Source organism: Lepus europaeus, unplaced genomic scaffold (assembly GCF_033115175.1).
Source record: "Lepus europaeus isolate LE1 unplaced genomic scaffold, mLepTim1.pri SCAFFOLD_3_1, whole genome shotgun sequence".
Lineage (NCBI taxonomy): Eukaryota > Metazoa > Chordata > Mammalia > Lagomorpha > Leporidae > Lepus > Lepus europaeus.
The window spans coordinates 10011565-10033450 of record NW_026909276.1 but is presented as its reverse complement, the minus strand read 5'-3'; the positions used below and the strand labels follow the sequence as shown (position 1 = coordinate 10033450).

Here is a 21886-nt window from a genome sequence, read left to right as displayed (position 1 = left end):
CCTCAGCACTCTCCCTCAGCATTCTCCGGTATGCTAATTGTCCCTCCGAACCAGCCAATCCCGTGCCACCTCTGCATTTTACACCAGCACTCTCCACCAGCATTCTTCGCCAGCATTCTCCCATATGCTAATGGTCCCTCTGAACTGACCAATCCTATGTATGCGCATTAGGAATATGCTAATTCGTTGCCTATATAACCTGTGTGAAACTGCCGCTCAGGGCTCCTCACTGCCTGAGGTGGGGGCCCGTTTGCGCAAACGTTCAATAAAAACCTCGTGCTTTTTGCATCAACTGGTCTGGAGTCTGGATCTTTGGGTGTCCTTCCGAGCAAGTGGGCATCTCTGCAACTGAGAGGTCCAACAATATTATATCTTTAAGCATTTTAAATCAATATTTAAAAAGTAACACAAACGACCCAACAGATAAACGAGCAAAATTACAAGGGAAAAGAAAGGCCCATAAGCCAGCAGACAAAATTCTAGCTCACCTGAAGCTCCGGAAAAAATCCGCCCAGGAGGACAGGGGGACACAGGGCGACACCAGCAGAGGGCAGCAGGGAGTTGCGAGGCCCTCCTGCAGCAGGGAGGAGGGCCCAGGAGGAGCAGTTTCCCACCTGACCCAGGCCTCCATGCCTGCTGTTTCCATCCACACAACCTGAGCTTAGGGCGTCCCAGCTATGGAGGATGCTGATTGGCTGCGTCGTTTGTGACGTGTCATGCAAACTGTCCAATCAAGGACGGTGACATCCAGGAGTCTTGACGTCATAGTCCTCTGTCCTACAGTTCTGCGGGTGCGCCAGGTTCTAGGAGACGGCGCCGCTGCCGCGAGGCTCCCAAGCCAATCAGAATCCGCCACTTTCCACCTTCACTGACGGCGGAGGGCTGGAGGGCAGCGACGCTGGACACCTAGGAAGCTGACCACCACGACACGGTGAGTGTGTGGGCCCGGGTGTCCGGGGGGAAGCGGAGCCACTGGAGCTGCTGAAGGGCCAGGAGGACGCGGGCCTCCCAGAGGTCATCTCTGGGATCTGTGGGCACCACACTGCCGCAGGTACAGCACTTTCCTTGGTCCCCTCTGACCCCGGGTTGGGGGAGACTGGAGCCGGAGACCCCCCGACACCCTGGGCCTTCCCTGCTTGTAGCGACTTTGTATCCCTGGAGCCATCCCTGGGCAGCTGTTTAGCGGCAGCCCGGCGTCTCCCCAGGTGTGCAGTGGGGACTGAGCTGTCACTAGGGAAGCTGTGGGTTCTGTGTATGGGGTTCATGCGGGCCTGGAGCTGCTCTAATGCGGCCCTCGGTTCCTCCTTCCTTCCCTGTGAGGACTTGATTCTAAATATTCTAGACATTTTCTAAATATGTATGCATCAGGATCTTGTCCAGGATGCTGACCTCTTTGCTTAGCTGTTTCTAGAGGGGTCTCTGTTTTCTGTTTCCAGTAATGTAGTAACACAGGTTAGATAAGATAAAAAGAGAAGTGTTTGACTCTGGGTTTTTATCCAGGTTTTAGAGAGGCAGGAGGGCCTGTAATTTGACACTTGGCTATCATCTTAGCACTTACAGGCTCCCTTGAACGGCTGTCGTCTCTATTAACACTTTCAAAATAGAAATTTTGGCCACTTAAATTTATGTGTTTGAAAAATTTTGTTCCAAGAAAGCCTTTCCAATCCTGAAGATATGCCTAGTTTACTGTTATTTTGAATTTATATTTTCATATAGGAGCCTATTTCTTTTTGCTTATTTTAATTTTTTCAATATTGTTGGAGTATAATTGACAGAATGTGTGTATGTATATTCAAGATATGAAACCTGATGTTTTATAGGTGAGGGGATTTTCAAAAGTTATGGAAATTTTAAATTATCAACTAATCCCGTTTTTTCATAAACTTTTGTAATACTCTTATACATATACAAGAATCATTATGAAATGCTTAGGAAAAGGTAACATATCCATCACCTTACATTGTTACATTTTTAAAGAATACATAAGACATTAACAAGTTGTGAGTATGTAATAGAGTATTCTTTTAAATACTGTGTTGAATATTTTAAATACTGTGTTTAAGATCTTGAATTAATTTATCTCATAATTGAAAATGTTTTCCCATTTTCTTTACTTTGATCCCCTGATGACCACCATTATTTTCTGTGATTGTGATTTTCTTAGGTTCCATATACAGTTGAGATTGTATGGCAATTATCTTTTAAGGCCTTATTCCCAATAGCCTAATGAGCTATTCCTATTTTTGGATCCATGTTTTGACAAAATAGTAGAATTTCCTTTTTAAGGTTACATATGATTCCTGTGTGTGTCGTGTGTGTGTGTGTGTGTTTCTGTGTATGTCACATTTTCTTCATTCATCTGTTGACATTGTGGTTATTTCCATATCTTGTATTTGTAGATAATGAATATCGTGATACAGGTATCTCTTGGAGACACTGATTTTCTTTGGAAACAAATGCAGTAGTAGATTTTTCATATGTTCTATAATTAATTTTTTTGAAGTCCTACACAGTGTTTTTGTATTGGATATACCAAGTTTTAGTCCCATCAATGATTTATGTATTCCTCTTTTTCCACATCTGGTCTAATTTATCTTTTTATTTTTGCATAATAGTCATTTTAACATATGTGAGTTAATAACCATTGTAATTAGCATTGTAGTCTTGAATAACAATGTTGAGCCCCTTTTTAGTTACCTGTTAGCTACTTGTTTATGTTCAGTGGAAAAACTAATCAATCCTTTGTGCATTTTTTATTGCAATATGTGTTTTTGAGTTGTCTGTGTTCATTGTATTGCTCCCTTAGTCAGACTGAGGTTTTCCATTATTTTCTTCTATTCTTTGGGTTAACTTTTCAGTTTTACCTTTAGTATGCAGAATGCTTTTTTGTTACTTTTTTGTAGTCTTAACTTTTGCTTTTGTCACCTGTACTTTTAGTGTCATATCTAAACAATCATTGTTGAGATTTTTGTCAATGAATTTGCTCCCATTTTTAAGGAGTTTTAAATTCCCAGGTCTTGTATGTAAGCCTACCCTTTAAGTTGAAATTCTTGCCTGGTGTAATATAATAATGTTATCTTTCAATTTTTGGCATGTGGATGTCCAATTTGCCCCTGTTTCAAATGTCATCACAAAATAATGAGTAGCCACTTGCAACTGTGGTGTCACTTGCTGGACTAGCATCCCAGAAGATGTGCCTCTAATTTCACAGGAACCAGGCAAAAAGTGTCAGAGTCCAGTTTTTCCCTAATCTCACTCATCCCCCAAACCAATCCTGCTGTGCTCTGCTGCTCTTCCCTGTCTGCAGTAAAAGACTTCAGATGTGAGCATCCAGGGAGAGACACACATGAAGTCATGAAGTCTAAGGGATCACTCAGTAGTCTACCACTGGTTATTGTCTGTGTTGACAGTACCTAGCTGCCCTCCAGCTACCACCTAACATCCACCTGTGACACTACATGGATCCCTTCCTTCTGAATGTTATACAAGAGGAAGATGCATCATGAGGCCTCACATTTGCAATTGATCTGGCCTTGTCAGGGTTATGGTAATATCAAAGATCCACAGCAATGGGAAATTTCAGTACCATGTTGTAGATTCTTCTCTATCCCCTGTGTATGGCCTTTCTTGTCATCTCTCCTTCTCCTTTAAGAGGGCATGAATAATAATGGAAACTTTGGAGACTGATATAAGAGCTCCAATATTGGCCTTATTACCAATTAGCCCTGTGACTTATCTAAATTACTTAACTTTAAAGTTTCTAAGATTAGTTGTCATAACCTGTAAAATGCCCATGATATGATTTAATAAGTTTGCTGTGATAATACTCTGGTGAGTGGTGCTGTGGCTTGGGGTCCACATGCCTTCATCAGGATCAATAGACTGTCCTTATTTTGCCACCTGACAGTAATGTTAGCTCTTGGTGGTCGTCTTCTGAGTTCTATCCTAGGTATCATCTCCATTATCACCCATGACTCTGTTCTTCTGAGTGGATACTATGCCTAAAGACTGAAAAGTCTTCTCTTTATCTGAAACTGGACTTTTTCTGAAGGGGCACTGCAACCTCAGATCTTTTTGCGAGTTCAAATTAAGCTTCTCTCATGGCTGCAGCTCAGCTTCTCATTTGCTGATATGCTTTCCTCTCCAGCAAGTCTTTTCCAATATGTCTGTTGAAAATTACTTCTTTCTCATCCAAGGGAAGAAGGTTAAAAGAATCTCAAACTCTTACTAGCTGCCAAATAAATTTTTGTTGTTATTTATTTATATATTTAATTAATTATTTGAAATTCAAAGTTGAGAGAGAGAGGGCAACAGGGAGAAAGATTGATTCTCCATCTGTGAGATACTCCTCAAATGTCTGTGATGGCCAGGGCTGGGTCAGGCAGAAGCCAGGAGCTTCTTTTGGGTATCCCACATGAGTGCAGGGGCTCAATAACTTGGTCCATCTTCTGCTGCTTTCCTAGGAGTATTAGAAGGGAGCTAGATCAGAAGTAGAGTAGCTAGGACTCAAATCAGTGTCCATATGGGATGCCTGCCCTGCACATGGCAGATTAACCTGCTGTGCCACAGTACTGGCCACTCTTGTAACTCTTTAGAGAGTAAAATAACTTATTTTAAGAGATTTTCTAGGATATTCATGACACTCACACACACAGACACATGCACACACAGAGAATTGTAATTCATAGTTGCATCATGAGTAGAGGGAATAAAACTATCCCAAATTCTAAATAAGAAAAAATGGTTGTTTGACATTTAGACATTATTTTATTAAAGTGTGTTCTAATTAGGTTGCTCCAGTGAAAACTGAAGCTTGTTATTTGATGATTGATTCTCTTGTATATTGTAAATTTTGTCTCTATGTGTTTGATTATTTATGCCAAGCTGGTGGAGATGCTGGCACTATATTCCTTGAAGGTTAGAAGTTCATTAAGATATTATTAACCTGCAGAAAGTAAATTACTTTTATATCTAAGTTAGTAGTTAGACATTTCTTTCCTATAATAAAACCCAGTTTCTTATATACATGATGAATTGCTTTTTTTGACTCTCATTGTTACTTTCATAATGCATTAAATAAAATTTTGTCAGATGCTTACTATTTGTGTGAAAATAGTGTCTTTAACAGTCCTTCTGTATGACAAAGTGTGTTTCTGAATATTTGTTTCTCAAGGGCAGCCTAAAGTTTCATGGGAGGAATTGGAAAAGATAAGTCAATACACGAGTTAGCCAAAAGCTACTATTCAGTCCAAACTTAGAGTATAGTTTTGATATATTTGATAGGGATCTCAAAAAAATTCCATACACTGAGTGGCTTAATAAAAAAGAAAGGCAGAGAGACAGAAAAATCTAAGAATAAAAAAAACCACAGAAATTAATATCTTAGAGTTGTGGATCTTTGACGTCTGAGATGGAGGTATCAGCAGGGCAAGTTCCTCTGAAAGCTGGGCTGGTGAACTGGATTCGCATCTCCCTGGCAGCTTTGGGCTTGCCTTCACTTTCATATGGCTTTCTCCTTATGTGTGTGCCTGCATCCAGACTTTTACTTTTTACAAAGATGCCAGTCATTCTGGTTCATAATACTCTCCTGATGGCCCTGTTTTGTCGTGATTACTTCTGCAAAGTATGTATTTCAAATAAGGCCACATTCTGAGGTCCTGGTGTTGGGACTCCAAATTATGAAACTTTGGGAAAACACAATTTAAGCTGTAACAGCAAGATTACTTCCTCTCCACCTCTAAAGATGACTTTTTCCCACAAATTACATTTTAAGGAACAGAATGTCATTAACTTACAATGCACTCTCAGATGAGAAATCTCATTTTTTTAAAAAAGGACTTCATTGTCAAACCTCACACAAAGCACATTCCAATATGATTCTGTGTATGTGGTTATGGTGAATTATATTTTGGAATTAAATGCTGTCTACGTGATGAGTTTGCAAGTTCTTAGGGACATTGGCAAGCAGTCCATTTTTTTTTAAGATTATTTATTTTAGAGGCAGAGCTACAGACACACAGAGAGAGAGACAGGGAGAGAGCTCTCCCATTACCTGGCTAAATGTCCAAATCGTGGTAATGGCAGGGGCTAAGTCAAATCAAATCCAGTAGTCAGGACCTTCTTCCAAACATTTTAGTCTGCATGTTTTATTGGTAGAACTAAGGCAATTTACACTCAAGATTACTATCAGTAATTATAAACTTCTGGCATTTTCCTGTAAATATTCCTAGTTTGTTTTGTATTTTCATTATAGGTTTACTATATTTTCTGCCTTCACATTCTTTGATGATGCTGACTCTCTTTCTGTTTTTATATGTAGCACATCTTAAGTATGATTTGTAAAGCTGGATGAGCACTGACACATTCTTTCAATTTCTGTTGTTTTGAAAGGCCTTTATTTCACCTTCATTTGATATGGGTTGCCCTTTTAATTTTTTTAACATTAATATCTTGAAGGTCATTGTCATCTGTTTAGATAAGAATTCTGAATATCAGCTCGAATATCAACATGGTATGCTTTAGCATTTATGGTGTGGGAGAAATACACAGGAAAGTGAGGACCTCATTTAAGGGAGAGAGGAGTTTAGAAGTGTGAACTGAGTGCATACCAGTCGTAGACAGGCCGGTTAAAAGATGTTTTCACATCAGTTACTGCTTGAAATGCCTGCAACCAACAGTGGACTACCTTGGTTCTAGTGATAACTCCACTCCCAATTCAGACTTTCTACTGACAAGCACACTGGTAGGTAAAAGCCAATGTCTAAAATTTTTGTATCTCTATCACTCACATCAAAGATCTGGATTATACTAATATGAGGAAGTCAAATTATCCCTATTTGCAGATGATATGATTTTAAATATAGGAGAACCAAAAAACCCCACTAAGAGATTATTGGAACTCATTAAAAAGTTTGGGAAAGTGGCAGTGTGTAAAATTAGCACACAAAAATCAATAGCCTTTGTATACAAAAACAATGCCATGGCTGAGAAAGAAGTCTTAAGATCAGTCCCATTCACAGTTGTTACAAAAATATTTAAATGCATTGGAATAAATTTAACCAAGGAAGTGAGAATTCTATGACTGATAATTTTTTTAAAAATAATGAAAAAACAGAAGAAGACACAAAAAATTGAAGCATCTTCCATGTTCATGGATTGGAAAAATCAGTATCATCAGAATGTACATTATACCAAAAGCAATTTACAGAATCAGTGAGATGCCAATCAAAATAGCAAGGACCTAGAAAAAATGCTATTAAAGTTATATGGGAGCACTACAGACCCTGAATAGCCAAAGCAGTCTTATATATAAAACCAAAGCTGGACGCATTATGAAATCAGATTTCGAGACATACTACTGGCAGTTATAATTGAAACAACCTGGTACTGGCAAAAAATATGAGTAGACAAATAGAACAGCATAGAAACTCCAGACTAATCCATGCATCTACAACCAACATATTTTTCACAAAAGATCAAGGACAGTCTCTTCATCAAATGGTGCTGGTAAACCTGGATCTCCACATGCATAAGCATGAAACTAGACCCCCCACCTTACACCTTACACAAAAATCCACTCAAAATGAATCAAATACCTAAATCTATGACCCAATACCATCAAATTATTATAGGAAAATTTCAGATAAACTTTGCAAGACTTTAGCACAAAGACTTTAATTTTTATCCCTCAAACCTCCCTGTCTGTGATTATGAGGAATTATTATAATTGAATGATTATGAATATGAATTATGGTGATAAAAATAATGGCTAATAATTTTTGAACCCTTAACAAAGGGCAAATTTTGTTCTAGGGACTTGGCAGGTATGCAACCATTAAATTTTCACAATGACCCTGTAAGGCAGGAACTATAACCTTTTTATGTTTTAAAAAAGAGGATCGGTGCTGTGGCTCACTTGGTTAATCCTCCACCTGCAGTGTCGGCAACTCATATGGGTGCCAGGTTCTAGTCCCAGTTGCTCCTCTTCCAGTCCAGCTCTCTGCTGTGGCCCAGGAGGGCAGTGGAGGATGGCCCAAGTGCTTGGACCCCTGCCCCCACATGGGAGACCAGGAGAAGCACTTGGCTCCTGGCTTCAGATTGGCATAGCTCTGGCTGTAGTGGTCATTTGGGGGGGTGAACCAATGGAAGGAAGACTTTTCCCTCTCTCTCTCTCTCTCTCTCTCTCTCACTGTCTAACTCTGTCAAATAAATAAAAAAGAAAAAGAAACTGAGGCCCAGGGTGTTTAAGTAGAATGTGAAGGTCATGAATGCTTTTTTAAAATTCTCCAAATACAAACTATTGATCATAATGCATTTGAACATGGGGTTTAGAGGCTTACAGATCTGGAATTATGCTTTATCCCTCTAAGTGCAGCCACAGTCATTTATCATTTGTTTTCCACAATTGGTGGAGAAATATAAATTTTAAAAAGTATATAGCTCTTATCTACTCTGAAAATGTTTTGACTTACTGGAAGTTTAGGTAGTGATTAATGGATAGATACCAACACATGGGTGAGTGAATAAAGACCGTTAGCTTTGTTATTTTCTGTCACTAGATGACACAAAAATGCCTAAACAAGTTGAAAGTCTCCTTTCTGGGACTCAAAGCATATGCAATAGTAAATAATCACTAGACTTTAATCCTAACCACAGAAGATTACAAGGGGATTCTACACTTAACAAACATGATGGAAAGACTAATTTGATTTCTTATTCTGTTGTCTTTTTCTATGTATTCAGTATAATTTTAAGATTTTTCCCTTCATTATTTTAAAATATTTTAGTTCTATTTAATTTTTATTAATATAAAAAGAACTTTTTTTAGATTTTTTTATTTGAAAGTCAGAGTTACACAGAGAGAGGAGAGGCAGAGAGAGAAAGAGGTCTTCCATTGTTGGACCTCTCAGTTGCAGAGATGCCCACTTGCTCGGGAGGACGCCCAAGGATCCAGACTCCAGACCAGTTGATGCAAAAAGCACAAGGTTTTTATTGAACGTTTGCGCAAACGGGCCCCCACCTCAGGCCGTGAGGAGCCCTGAGCGGCAGTTTCACACAGGTTATATAGGCAACGAATTAGCATATTCCTAATGCGCATGCATAGGATTGGTCAGTTCAGAGGGACCATTAGCATATGGAATGCAGTGGCAACACGGGATTGGCTGGTTCGGAGGGACAATTAGCATATGGAATGCAGTGGCAACACGGGATTGGCTGGTTCGGAGGGACAATTAGCATACCGGAGAATGCTGAGGAGAGTGCTGAGGAGAGTGCTGAGGAGAATGCTGAGGAGAATGCTGAGGAGAGTGCTGAGGTGAGTGCTGAGGAGAGTGCTGAGGAGAATGCTGAGGGAGAGTGCTGAGGAGAGTGCTGAGGAGAGTGCTGAGGAGAATGCTGAGGGAGAGTGCTGAGGCTCTCTGAAGGGGAGTGGCAGCTCTGCTCTGGGCATGCCTAGAGGTTCTCTGAAGGGGATTGACTTTTCCTTCCCAGAGAACGTCCTGCCCGCTGGACTCTGGGGAACATCTAACCTCTTAAGAAGCCCCTGATATCTGCCCAGGCCTAGTTTCTTGTCCCTCTCCCCCATAAGGGTCCTTCATTCCCTCCTTTTCTTTTTGCAAAGATTTTAATCCTAAAATCTATTGGACCGGCCTGGGGAGAGCCTGCCTCACTGGAGGGAGGGAACTCTGTTCTTGCTGGACTGGGTTGGGTTCCACGTTAACAATTGTGGAGCATGGGGATTGGAAAAACAATGAGGAAAGGCCAGGAACATCATAAATATTAAACAGTTTTTGAAAGTCTTAGCTTGAGTGGGTTCTGAGTGCGCTGGAGCTTCCATTTGGCTGGTCTATCCGGATCCTCGGGGCCCTGGGGAGGTGGTGCTCGCTTCACGTGTGAGGCGTGGACCCAAGCAGCGATTCCGTCGACCTTGAGAGCGGTGGGAGTTGTCAACAGCACAGGGAAGGGGCCTTTCCACCGGGGCTCTAGAGTCTTAGATTGGTGCCTTCGGACATACACAGCATCACCGATTTGGAAAGGATGTGGGATGGTTGTCGTCTCGGGTTGGTAGGCTGCTGCAAGAGGTTTCCAGACCTGGTTCTGGATGATCTGGAGCGCTCTCAACCGGGCCTGTAATTTAGGGGCATCGGCAACGGAGTCACTGGCAAGGTCAAGCAAGCCTGCTACTGGTGGGGGCCCTCCATAAAGGATTTCGTATGGTGTCAGCCCGCAATGAGAGGGCGTGTTTCGGACCCGGAACAACACCATAGGGAGGAGTTGGACCCAGTCTTTAACACCAGTCTCCAATGCTAATTTGGTCAAGGTCTCTTTAATTGTTCTGTTCATTCTTTCTACCTGTCCTGAACTTTGGGGTCTATAGGCACAGTGCAATTTCCAATTTATGCCTAATGCTTTGGCCACCAACTGACTTACCTGGGAGACAAACGCTGGGCCATTGTCGGACCCGATTACCTTAGGCAAGCCGAACCGGGGGAAGATCTCCTCTATGATCTTCTTGACGACCACCCGGGCGGTTTCCCGTTTTGTGGGGAATGCCTCAGTCCATCCGGAGAAGGTGTCTACAAAAACTAGAAGATACTTATTCCCATAACTGCCCGGCCTTATCTCAGTGAAATCGACCTCCCAGTTGATTCCTGGTCGGTCTCCTCTTACCCTAGCTCCCTCCGGGAGCTTGAGGTGTCTGGCATTTACCTTGGCACACGGAACACAGGATTCAGTCACCTGCTGGACTAAAGAGTCAAGTCCGGGGATGTAATAAGACTGCCTATCTTCCTGTAAGGCTGCTTTTAGCTTTTTGTGTCCCAAATGAGTCCATTGATGGAGGCTGGTAATTATTTCTTTAGCCAATTGGTGTGGCAGGACTATTTTCTCTCCGAGCCTCCAAACCCTTATTTGTTCATCATACTCTGCACCGAGCCGCTGGATCGTATCTAAGTCTTGGTCCGAATAGAGGAAAGGTGGTTCCCTCGATACTTGGGTGGGCTCAATTGTCTTTAACGGGAGCACCTGTTGGCTCAGGGCTGCCGCCCTAGCGGCCTCGTCTGCCATCCTGTTTCCCCTTGCTACAGGGTCGTCTCCTCGTTGGTGCCCGGGGCAATGAATTATACTCAACATTTTGGGCAGGAACAGGGCCTGTAGAAGATCTAGGATTTCCTGCTTATTTTTAATGTCCTTGCCTGCTGAGGTTAAGAGGCCCCTTAGCCGGTATATCTCCCCATGTACATGGGCAGTGGCGAAAGCATACCGACTGTCTGTATAAATGTTGACCTTTTTGTCTTGTGCCAGTTTTAAAGCTTGAGTTAAGGCTATGAGCTCGGCTTTTTGAGCAGAAGTTCCAGGCTTTAAGGCACTTGACCAGATAACAGTTTTTCCATCCACCACCGCTGCCCCAGCCCTCCGCTCACCGTTCTGTAGAAAGCTGCTCCCATCCGTGAACCAGGTCATTTCGGCATCCGGCAGAGGCTGGTCGGTTAGGTCTTTTCGGGTGCCGTGGGCCTCAGCCAGGATTTGGTGACAGTTATGGATTACCTGGGCCTGGGGCCCCAGTTCCAGGAGCAGGGTGGCCGGGTTTAAAGAGGTGGCAGTCCCAAACCGGACCCGCTCTGAGTTTAATAACATAGTCTGGTAATGAGTTATCCGAGCATTTGAGAGCCACCGATCTGGTGGCTGGCGGATAACTGTCTCCACAGCATGAGGTGCCACTATGGTGAGAGGTTGGCCTAGAGTCAATTTATCCGAGTCTTTCACCAGAACTGCCACGGCCGCTATCATGCGGAGGCACGGAGGCCAGCCGGCCACTACATTGTCTAGCTTTTTTGAAAAGTATGCCACCGGCTTTTTCCAGGGTCCAAGCATTTGTGTTAGCACTCCCTTCGCCACTCCCTTATTCTCATCCACGTATAATGTGAAGGGCTTGGTCATATCAGGGAGGCTCAGGGCTGGGGCTGACAATAGGGCCTTTTTCATGTTGTCAAACGCCCGCTGTTGCTCTTCTCTCCATTGAAAGGGAGCATTGGACTTCGTGAGGGGGTACAATGGGGCTGCCAGCTCCGCAAACCCAGGAATCCAAAGGCGGCAGAATCCCGCACTCCCGAGGAATTCCCGCATCTTTCTGGCATCGGTGGGGGGTGGAATTAGAGCAACCACCCTTTTTCGGCTCTCTGTCAGCCACCGTTGCCCTCCTTCTAGGAGGTAGCCTAGGTAGGCCACCTGTTTCTGACATATTTGGGCCTTTTTCGCGGAGGCTCGATAGCCCAATTCCCCCAGTCTCTGTAGCAGGGCCCCGGTACCTTTTAGGCAGTCCTGCTCAGTTTCAGCGGCAAGGAGGAGGTCGTCCACATATTGCAGGAGGACCAGGTCCGGATGGTTGGCTCGGAAGTCGGCCAAATCTAGGTGCAGAGCTTCGTCAAACAAGGTAGGCGAGTTTTTAAATCCTTGGGGCAATCTTGTCCAGGTGAGTTGTCCTGAAAACCCGGTCTCTGGGTCTTTCCACTCAAAAGCAAAGATGGATTGGCTCTGAGGGCTCAGTCTTAAACAAAAGAATGCATCTTTTAGATCTAACACAGTGTACCATACGTGGGTCGGAGGCAAGGTACTTAGCAGATTGTAGGGGTTGGGCACTGTGGGATGCATATCCTCCGTTCTCCTATTAACCTCCCGCAAGTCCTGTACCGGGCGGTAGTCACCCGTACCAGGCTTCTTTACTGGTAGTAGGGGGGGTGTTCCAAGGTGAACGACAAGGTTTTAAAATGCCTAGGTGTAACAGTCTCTGGATATGTGGCCGGATACCTTCCTTATCTTCCTTGCCCATCGGATATTGACGAACTGACACGGGAATGGCCGTGGGCTTCAGATCTATGATCAAGGGAGGCCGGTTGACGGCCAGCCCTATTCCCGCAGTCTCTGCCCAGGCCTGAGGAAAATCTGTGAGCCACTTGGGGTCCATGGGAGCCATGGTGGACGAGGGCCTCTCGAATAATCGGTGTTCGTCCTCCAAGCGTAGTGTTAATACCTGGAGGGGCCGCCCTCCTGAGTCTGCGATGGTAGCTCCTTTCTCATGGAAGTGAATTTGGGCTCCTACCTTCGAGAGTAGGTCCCTGCCCAGGAGGGGGTAGGGGCAGTCTGGCACTAGTAAGAACGAGTGTGTCACAAGTCCTGTACTTAACTGGACCTCTCGATTGGTTGTCCAGCGATATAACTTTCCTCCAGTTGCCCCCTGAACCCAGGAAGTCTTGGAGCTTAAAGGCCCTTTTTCTGAAGTCAGTACCGAGTGCTGGGCTCCCGTGTCAATCAGGAAGGTTACCGGTCTGCCCCCCACTTCAAGGGTTATCCTGGGCTCAGGGGGGGGCTCCTGGCCCTGACTCACCTAGTCGTCTTCTTCCAGGGACAGGATTGGAACTGGTCTCTTCTTTGGTCCCTGTGTTTTCTTCGGGCAGTCTTTGACCCAGTGTCCTCTTTCTTTACAATAGGCACATTGATCTCTTTCCACCCGAGGCTTTCGTTTGTCTCCCAAGTCCCTATTCTGTCCTGGTCTACTCCTTTCTGTATCCTGCACTATGGTGGCCAAAATTCTACTAAGCTCTCGATTACGTCTTTTGTCTCTTTTGTCTTCCCTTTCCTCCTGCTCCTTGCGGATCCTTTCCTCCTTCTCCTCTCGGGTCTCCCTTTTGTTGTAAATCTTTTCTGCCTCCTTCATTAAATCTTGTATAGTATACCCCTGAAGCCCCTCTAGCCGCTGCAATTTATTGCGGATGTCCGGCGCTGACTGTCCTATAAAGGACATGATTACATCTCCCTGCCGGTCCTCTGCCAGGGGGTCAAACGGGGTATACATACGGTAGGCTTCCATTAATCTTTCTAGGAAGCCTGCCGGCGTTTCCTCAGCCCCCTGTACTACTGCACGTACCTTGGCCAAATTGGTGGGGCGCTTTCCAGCCCCTCTGAGACCCGCAAGGAGAATCTGGCGGTAAAGACGAAGTCGCTCCCTACCAGCAACGGTGGTGTAGTCCCAATCAGGACGGGTTGAGGGAAACGCCTCCTCGATTTCGTTTGGCAGTAGGGTCGGTCGGCCATCTGCTCCAGGGACGTTTTTCCGTGCCTCAAGGTAGACACGCTGCTTTTCCTCAGTAGTGAGGAGGGTCTGCAGAAGCTGCTGACAATCATCCCAGGTGGGCTGATGAGTCAATAAAATTGACTCGACCAGCCCAGTCAGAGCCTGGGGGTCCTGAGAGAAAGAGGGGTTATGGGTTTTCCAATTGTAAAGATCGGAAGCAGAAAATGGCCAGTACTGCATCTGGCCAGCCACCGAATGAAGAGGAAAAGCCTGCGAAGTCCAGACGCTTCCCGAGCCCCCTGCCTGCCCCCGACGGAGGCGCAGGCAGCTGGAGGGCGGGGAAGGCGCTAAGACTTCTTCCCCTGCCCTCGTGGAATCAGGGGATGGTGCAGAAGGTTGCACATCCCGCTCTGGTTGTTGTGGGGGTTCCTGCGGGGGAGCAGGCTGGCCGGGAAGATAGGGTAGGGGAGAGTCAAAGAGCAGAAAGTCCTGATCAGCCGGAAGAACCGGTGGCTTGTCAGGTTTTGGATCTCGAATCTCCTTCAGAGGGTATAGGGAGGAGGTTGGCACAACCGGGATAGGAGGAGGGGGTATCGGGGAGGAAGGTATTAAAGGAGTTGGGGATGGCCGAGGAAGGGGTAACGGGGTCCGTATGGGCTCCGTCGGGAAGGAGAAGGGTTCTATCCAGGGAGGGGGGTTACGTGTAAGATCCTCCCACGTGGTAATGTAGGGCACCTGATCAGGGTGTCCATTGGATCCTGGCTGAAAGACTCGCGCCTTAATCTGTAAAATAATATCGAGGTTAAAAGTGCCGTTCCTTGGCCAGCCGACCTCGAAGGCCGGCCACTCTGAGGAACAGAATTTTGCCCATTGTTTCCTTTTAACCTCCACTGAGAGGTGGCGCGCGCGTTCTCGAACGTCCTTCCAGTGATCTAGAGTGAGACTTAAAGGGGTGGTTATTTGTTGACCCATGTGTGCAAGGATTTCAGCCCAAACAAAAAGAACAGCCAATGCACAGACATATACAGTAAGCAAGACAAACCACATGGCTAGGACAAATCGAACACTATTGCGCTATTTTTGGGAGCGGCTGCCTGACCAGCCCTCCCCGGGAAGGAGGGAGACTTGGTCTCCGACCCACCTCCAGACCACCCCGGGAGCGTCTTCCGGGGGAACGGACCGAGGGTTTCCCCTACTGGTCTCACAGACCGGAGCATCCTCCGGGGAACGGACCAGGGGTTGCTGGGCACGCCTGCCTCCCCTACTGGTCTCACAGACCGGAGCGTCCTCCAGGGAACGGACCAGGGGTTGCTGGGCATGCCTGCCTCCCCCACTGGTCTCACAGAGTCAGGTACTGGCCAGTCAGAACACTCAAGACGAAGAACAACAAACAGAAAACACTTAATTATACCTCCAACTGGTCCGCAGAGAATGGGTCTGAGGGCGACCTAAAATCCCCGTACGGGCCACCAAATGTTGGACCTCTCAGTTGCAGAGATGCCCACTTGCTCGGGAGGACGCCCAAGGATCCAGACTCCAGACCAGTTGATGCAAAAAGCACGAGGTTTTTATTGAACGTTTGCGCAAACGGGCCCCCACCTCAGGCCGTGAGGAGCCCTGAGCGGCAGTTTCACACAGGTTATATAGGCAACGAATTAGCATATTCCTAATGCGCATGCATAGGATTGGTCAGTTCAGAGGGACCATTAGCATATGGAATGCAGTGGCAACACGGGATTGGCTGGTTCGGAGGGACAATTAGCATATGGAATGCAGTGGCAACACGGGATTGGCTGGTTCGGAGGGACAATTAGCATACCGGAGAATGCTGAGGAGAGTGCTGAGGAGAGTGCTGAGGAGAATGCTGAGGAGAATGCTGAGGAGAGTGCTGAGGAGAGTGCTGAGGAGAGTGCTGAGGAGAATGCTGAGGGAGAGTGCTGAGGAGAGTGCTGAGGAGAGTGCTGAGGAGAGTGCTGAGGAGAATGCTGAGGGAGAGTGCTGAGGCTCTCTGAAGGGGAGTGGCAGCTCTGCTCTGGGCATGCCTAGAGGTTCTCTGAAGGGGATTGACTTTTCCTTCCCAGAGAACGTCCTGCTCGCTGGACTCTGGGGAACATCTAACCTCTTAAGAAGCCCCTGATATCTGCCCAGGCCTAGTTTCTTGTCCCTCTCCCCCATAAGGGTCCTTCACCATCTGAATGTTCACTCCCAAAATGGCCGCAACTGCTGGAGCTGTGACGATCTGAAGCCAGGAGCCAGGAGCTTCTTCCAGGTCTCCCATGTGGGTGCAGGCGCCCAAGGACATGGGCCATCTTCTACTGGTACCCTGGGACATAGCAGAGAGCTGGATAGGAAGTGGAGTATCCAGGTCTCAAACTGGCACCCACATGGAATGCCGGCACTTCAGGCCAGGGCATTAACCCACTGTGCAACAGCACTGGACCCAAAAGAACAGATTTAATATATTTCTTTTTTTTTTTGACAGGCAGTGTTAGACAGTGAGAGAGAGAGAGAGAGACAGAGATAAAGGTCTTCCTTTTTCCATTGGTTCACCCCCCAAGTGGCCACTACAGCCAGCGTGTTGTGGCCATCACACTGCACCGATCCAAAGCCAGGAGCCAGGTGCTTCCTCTTGGTCTCCCATGTGGGTGCAGGGCCCAAGGACTTGGGCCATCCTCCACTGCCTTCCCGGGCCATAGCAGAGAGCTGGACTGGAAGAGGAGCGACCGGGACAGAATCCAGCACCCCAACTGGGTCTAGAACCCAGGGTGCTGGTGTGCAGGTGGAGGATTAACCGAGTGAGCCACAGTGCTAGCCAGATTTAATATATTTCTGAGGTAAAATTCTAGTGAGATAACCACACTTCACTCCCATCCTTCTCCCCATCAACCAATGACCCTCCTTCCCTTCTTTTTTCTTTAATCTTTGGAAAAGCATAATTTTAGTTCATTGTATAATCACAGATTTGATGTACCACTAACAATAATAAGTTAAAGGTAGAAAGATCACAATTTCACAGAAGTAGAAACAAGAGCTAAAAACATCAAATCACAAGATGTCCATTTCATTCCTACACATCTTTTGTGCTTTATAATGACTACCATATATCAGAGAAAATGTAATATTTGTCTTTAGAATACTGGCTGATTTCACTAAGCACAGTTGTTTGCAGCTGCATCCATTTCTTTCCAAAAGACAGGATTTCATTAATTTTTAAGGATGAGTAGTATTCAATCGTGTATATATACTAAAAATCTTTTTTGAAGATTTACTTATTTATTTGAAAGTCTGAATTATATAGGGTAAAGGAAAGACAGACAGAGAGAGAGAGAGAGATTCCTTCTGCTGGTTCACTCCTCAAATGACCACAGCAGTCAGGGCTGGGCCAGACTGGAGCCAGGGGCTTCTTCCAAGTCTCCCACATGGGTTCTGGAGCCCAAGAACACAGACATTTTCCATTATTTTCCCATGTGCATTAGCAAGGGTCTGGATCTGAAGGGAACATCAAGGACTAGAATGGGTGCCAATATGGGATGGCAGCACTGCAGATGCCAGCTTAACCTGCTACAGCATAGCTCTAGCCCCAACATTTTCTTCATTGAGTTATCAACTGATGGACATCTATGTTGATTCCATGTGTTAGCTCTCTGTGAATTGACATGCAATGAACATGAGGGTTTTTTCATAGGGTGATTTCATTTCATTTGGGTAATTCCCAGGAGATGCATGACCAGGTCATATGGTAGATCTATTTTCAGATTTTTGAGTAATCTACCTATTGTCTTCCATAATGATTGTTCTCATTTACATTATCATCAAGAGTGTATTAAGGTAATGTTTTCCATAAATCCTCACCAGTGTTTATTATTTTTCTGATTTTTGGATGATTACCATTGTAATTGGGTGAGGAAATACCTAATGTAGTTTTTATTAAAATTTCCCTGATGGCTACTACTTCTGAGCATTTTTTCATTTGTTATATTTCATCCTTTGAAAAAATGCCTGTCGATGCCCTTTACCCATTTCTTAACTGTATTGTTTTGTTTTGTTATTGTTGAGATTTTGAGCTCATTATAGATTCTGAATATTAATTATTTATCAGTTTCATAGTTCCCAAATATTTTCTCTCATTCTGTTGGTTGCTTCTTCACTGTGTTAAGTTTTTACTTTTAGTGCAAAGGCTTCCCTCCCTTTCAATTGTTGTGAAAGTTTCAGACTTAGAATTAGAATTAGTTCTTTAAAAGTCTTCTTTAAAAGTGGAATTCAACAGTGAAGCCATCTGGTCCTGGGCTTTTCTTTGTTGGGAGGGTCTTTATTACTGATTCAGTCTCCATCTTGCTTATTGGCCTATTTAAATTTTCTGTGTCTTCATAAATCAATTTTGATAGAGTGTCTGCTTCTAGAAATCTATGTATTTCTTGTATATTTTCCAATCTTTCCAATAGCTGTTTGCATTAATTCCTGATGATTCTTTTTATTTCTGTGGTCTCTGTTGTGACATTTCTTTTTTTAAAGATTTTTTTTTCATTTATTTGAAATTCAGAATTACACAGAGAAAGAAAGAGAGGCAGAGATAGAGAGAGGTCTTCCATCTGCTGGTTCACTCCCCAATTGGCTGCATTGTCTAGAGTTGTGCTGATTCAAAACCAGATGCCAGGAGATTCTTATGAGTCTCTCATGCAGATGAAGGGGCCCAAGGACTTGGGCCACCTTCTACTGCTTTATCAGGCCACAGCAAAGAGCTGGATCATAAGTGGAGTATCTGGGTCTCAAACCAGTATCTCCATGGGATGCTAGCACTTCAGGTGGTGGCTTTACCTGCTGTGCCACACCACTAGTCCCAACATCTCTTTTTTCATCTCTGAATTTGTTAATTTTGGTCTTCTCCCTTTTTTGTTTAGTTAAACCAAGGATATATCAATTTTATTTATTTTTCAAAACACTATTTCTTCATTTCATCCATTTTTTGCATTATTACATAATGACCTTGTCTCTTTGGACAGTTTCTTTTTTGTTTAGAGATTTATTTATTTATTTGAAAATAAGAGTTACACCGAGAGAGGAGAGTCAGAGAGAGAGGTCTTCTATCTGCTGGTTCACTCCCCATCAGCCGCAATGGGTGGAGCTGCTCCAATCCAAAGCCAGGAGCCAGGAGCTTCTTCTGGGTCTCCCACATGAGTGCAGGGGCCCAAGAACTTGGGCCATCTTCTACTGCTTTCCCAGGACATAGCAGAGAGCTGGATCAGAAGTGGAGCAGCTAGGACATAAAGCAGCACCCATATGGGATGCCGGCACTGCAGGCAGTGACCTTACCCTCTATGCCACAGCACTGGCCCTGACGATTTCTTAAACTCTATTTTCTCTGGCTTAACGCCTACATGACTGAGCGTGTTCCAAGTAGTGCTCCGGTGACTCACTGCTGGCAGACCCTTGGGCTGAGGCCAGACATTCTTCCTCGCTTCCACTTCTGACATGCTGTTGGCTTATTCTGTGTATGTGTGGTAATACCATGTCCTCTCCACTGTTAGCAATCATGCCTCACACCCAGAAGGCTACCACTGTGGTAATTTTCCTTCATGGATTAGGAGATACTTGGCATGGATGAGCAGAAGCCTTTGCAGGTATCACAAGTTCACATACCAAATGTAGCTGCCCACATGCACCCATTATGCCTGTTACATTAAATATAAACATGGCTATGCCTTATTGGTTTGCTAATATTGGACTTTCACCAGACTCACAGGAGGATGAATCTGGAATTAAACAGACAGCAGAAAATGTAAAGGTTTTGATAGATCAAGAGATGACGAGTGGCATTCCTTCTAACAGAATTATTTTGGAAGGATTTCCTCAGGGAGGAGTTTTATTTTTATATACTGCTATTACCATACAGCAGAAACTGGTGGGTATCACTGCACTTAGTTGCTGGCTTCCACTTTGGGCTTCATTTCCAAGATGTCCTATCAGTGGTGCTAATAGAGATATTTCTATTCTCCTGTGCCATGGAGATTGCAACCCTTAGGTCCACTAATGTTTCATTCTCTTACTATGGAAAAGCTAAACACATTGCTAAATCTGGCCAGTGTAACCTTTAAGGCCTATGAAGGCATGAGGCACAGTTCCTGTCAGCAAAAAAAGGATGCTTAACATTTCTGAGGTATGTTAATTTTTCTGCTGTATTACAACAGACCAAACAAGACACACAAGAATGTTTCTTATAAATGAGTGCTAATTGGTAATGAAAATAATTTAGTACTGGATTATAGAATAATAATGTTAATAATGAAGCCATATATTTATCTCTGGATTTAAAAATTTTGAACAATCATTTCTGAGTCATTTTGCTTTGCCTTGAAGAATAAAATATATTGTTTCAGTTATATAAGTCAGCAAAATCTTATTTATGGCAAGAAATATTCTGTTGCAATGTTGTGCTGTAAAGTGGGAAAATGTAAATGTTTTCCACAGTTTCTATCAATGTGAAATGAAACTTAATTCTGAAAAAAGTCTATTTTATCTGATATTAGGCTAGGAACTCCTGCTCATTTTTTAATTTCCATTAGCATAGAATAATTTTCTCCATTCTATCACTTTCGGTCTGTGTGTAGCTTTGTTGGCACGCAGTGTTTCTTGTGTTTTTAATCCATTCAGCCAGTCTATCTTTTATTTGGAGAGTTTATTCCACTTACACTCAAGGTTGTTATTGGTAGCTGGCACTGCAGCTCACTAGGCTAATCCTCTGCCTGTGGCACCAGTACACCGGGTTCTAGTCCTGGTTGGGGTGCTGGATTCTGTCCCAGTTGCTCCTCTTCCAGTCCAGTTCTCGGATGTGGCCCGGGAAGGCAGTGGAGGACGGCCCAAGTCCTTGGGCCCTGCACCTGCATGGGAGACCAGGAGTAAGCATCTAGCTCTTGGCTTCAGATTGGCACAGAGCACCAGCTGTCGTGGCTATTTGGGGGGTGAATCAATGGAAGAAAGACCCTTCTCTTTTTCTCTCTCACTGTATAACTCTGCCTGTCAAAAAAAAAAGGATTGTTTTTGGTGAGTGATGACTTGTTCTTGCCTTTTTTCCCCACATATATTCTACTGTTTGTTTTACTATTACTTTGTACTAATACTAGGTTTTTGGCCTGATATTCTTTCACGATGCTGGTTATATTTCTCTGTTTCTGTGTTTAGTACATCCTGAAGTATCACTTTTAAGGGGACAAGTTTTTTTTTTTCAAGATTGTTTGTTTTGGAAAGTCTTTATTAACTTTCATTTACAAATTAGAGCTGAGCTGGATACAGTATTCCAGCCCAACAGCTTTGTTTTTCCTTAAGGACTTGGACTATGTCTCTGTTCTATCCTCTTCTAGGGGGCTTTTGATGAGAAATCTGCTGTCAATCTAGAGCTCTTTTAAAGATAATCTTGCATTTCTGTCTTGTACTTTTTAGCATCTTTTCTTTGTGTTTTACATTTGAAAGTTTGAATACTCTGTATTGTGATGAAGACCTTCTCCAATCATGTCTATCTAGGATTCTAGGTACTTCCTGTGCTTGGATGTCCATATCTTTGTCCAAATTTCAGAAAGTTTCTTCTATTATTTCGCTGATTAAGTTTTCTAAATTACTCTATTTTTCCACTCCTTCAGGAATGCCTAAGACATGTGTAGTTTGTCCTTGATGGTGTTTAATAGACTAAACACTGTTTTCATTTTTCTGAATTTTTTTCTTTTTTTTTTGTCAGACTGTGATATTTCAAAACCTTTGTCTTTCAGCTTGGATATTCTTTCTTTGGCACCATTGAGAATGGTGTTCATGCTTTTCACTGCATTTTTT

General features: G+C 44.1%; 1 long non-coding RNA gene and 1 pseudogene across 1 annotated transcript in view; both read left to right on the top strand.

Moving 5' to 3' along the window:
* The first annotated feature begins 800 nt into the window (after window positions 1-800).
* Window positions 801-21886, top strand: part of LOC133755289 (uncharacterized) — a 57685-nt gene continuing 36599 nt past the window's right edge. The window contains exon 1 of the long non-coding RNA XR_009865367.1: window positions 801-931. This is a non-coding gene — a long non-coding RNA (uncharacterized LOC133755289). The remainder of the gene's footprint in view (window positions 932-21886) is intronic.
* On the top strand, window positions 19667-20212 carry LOC133755056 (acyl-protein thioesterase 1-like; annotated as a pseudogene).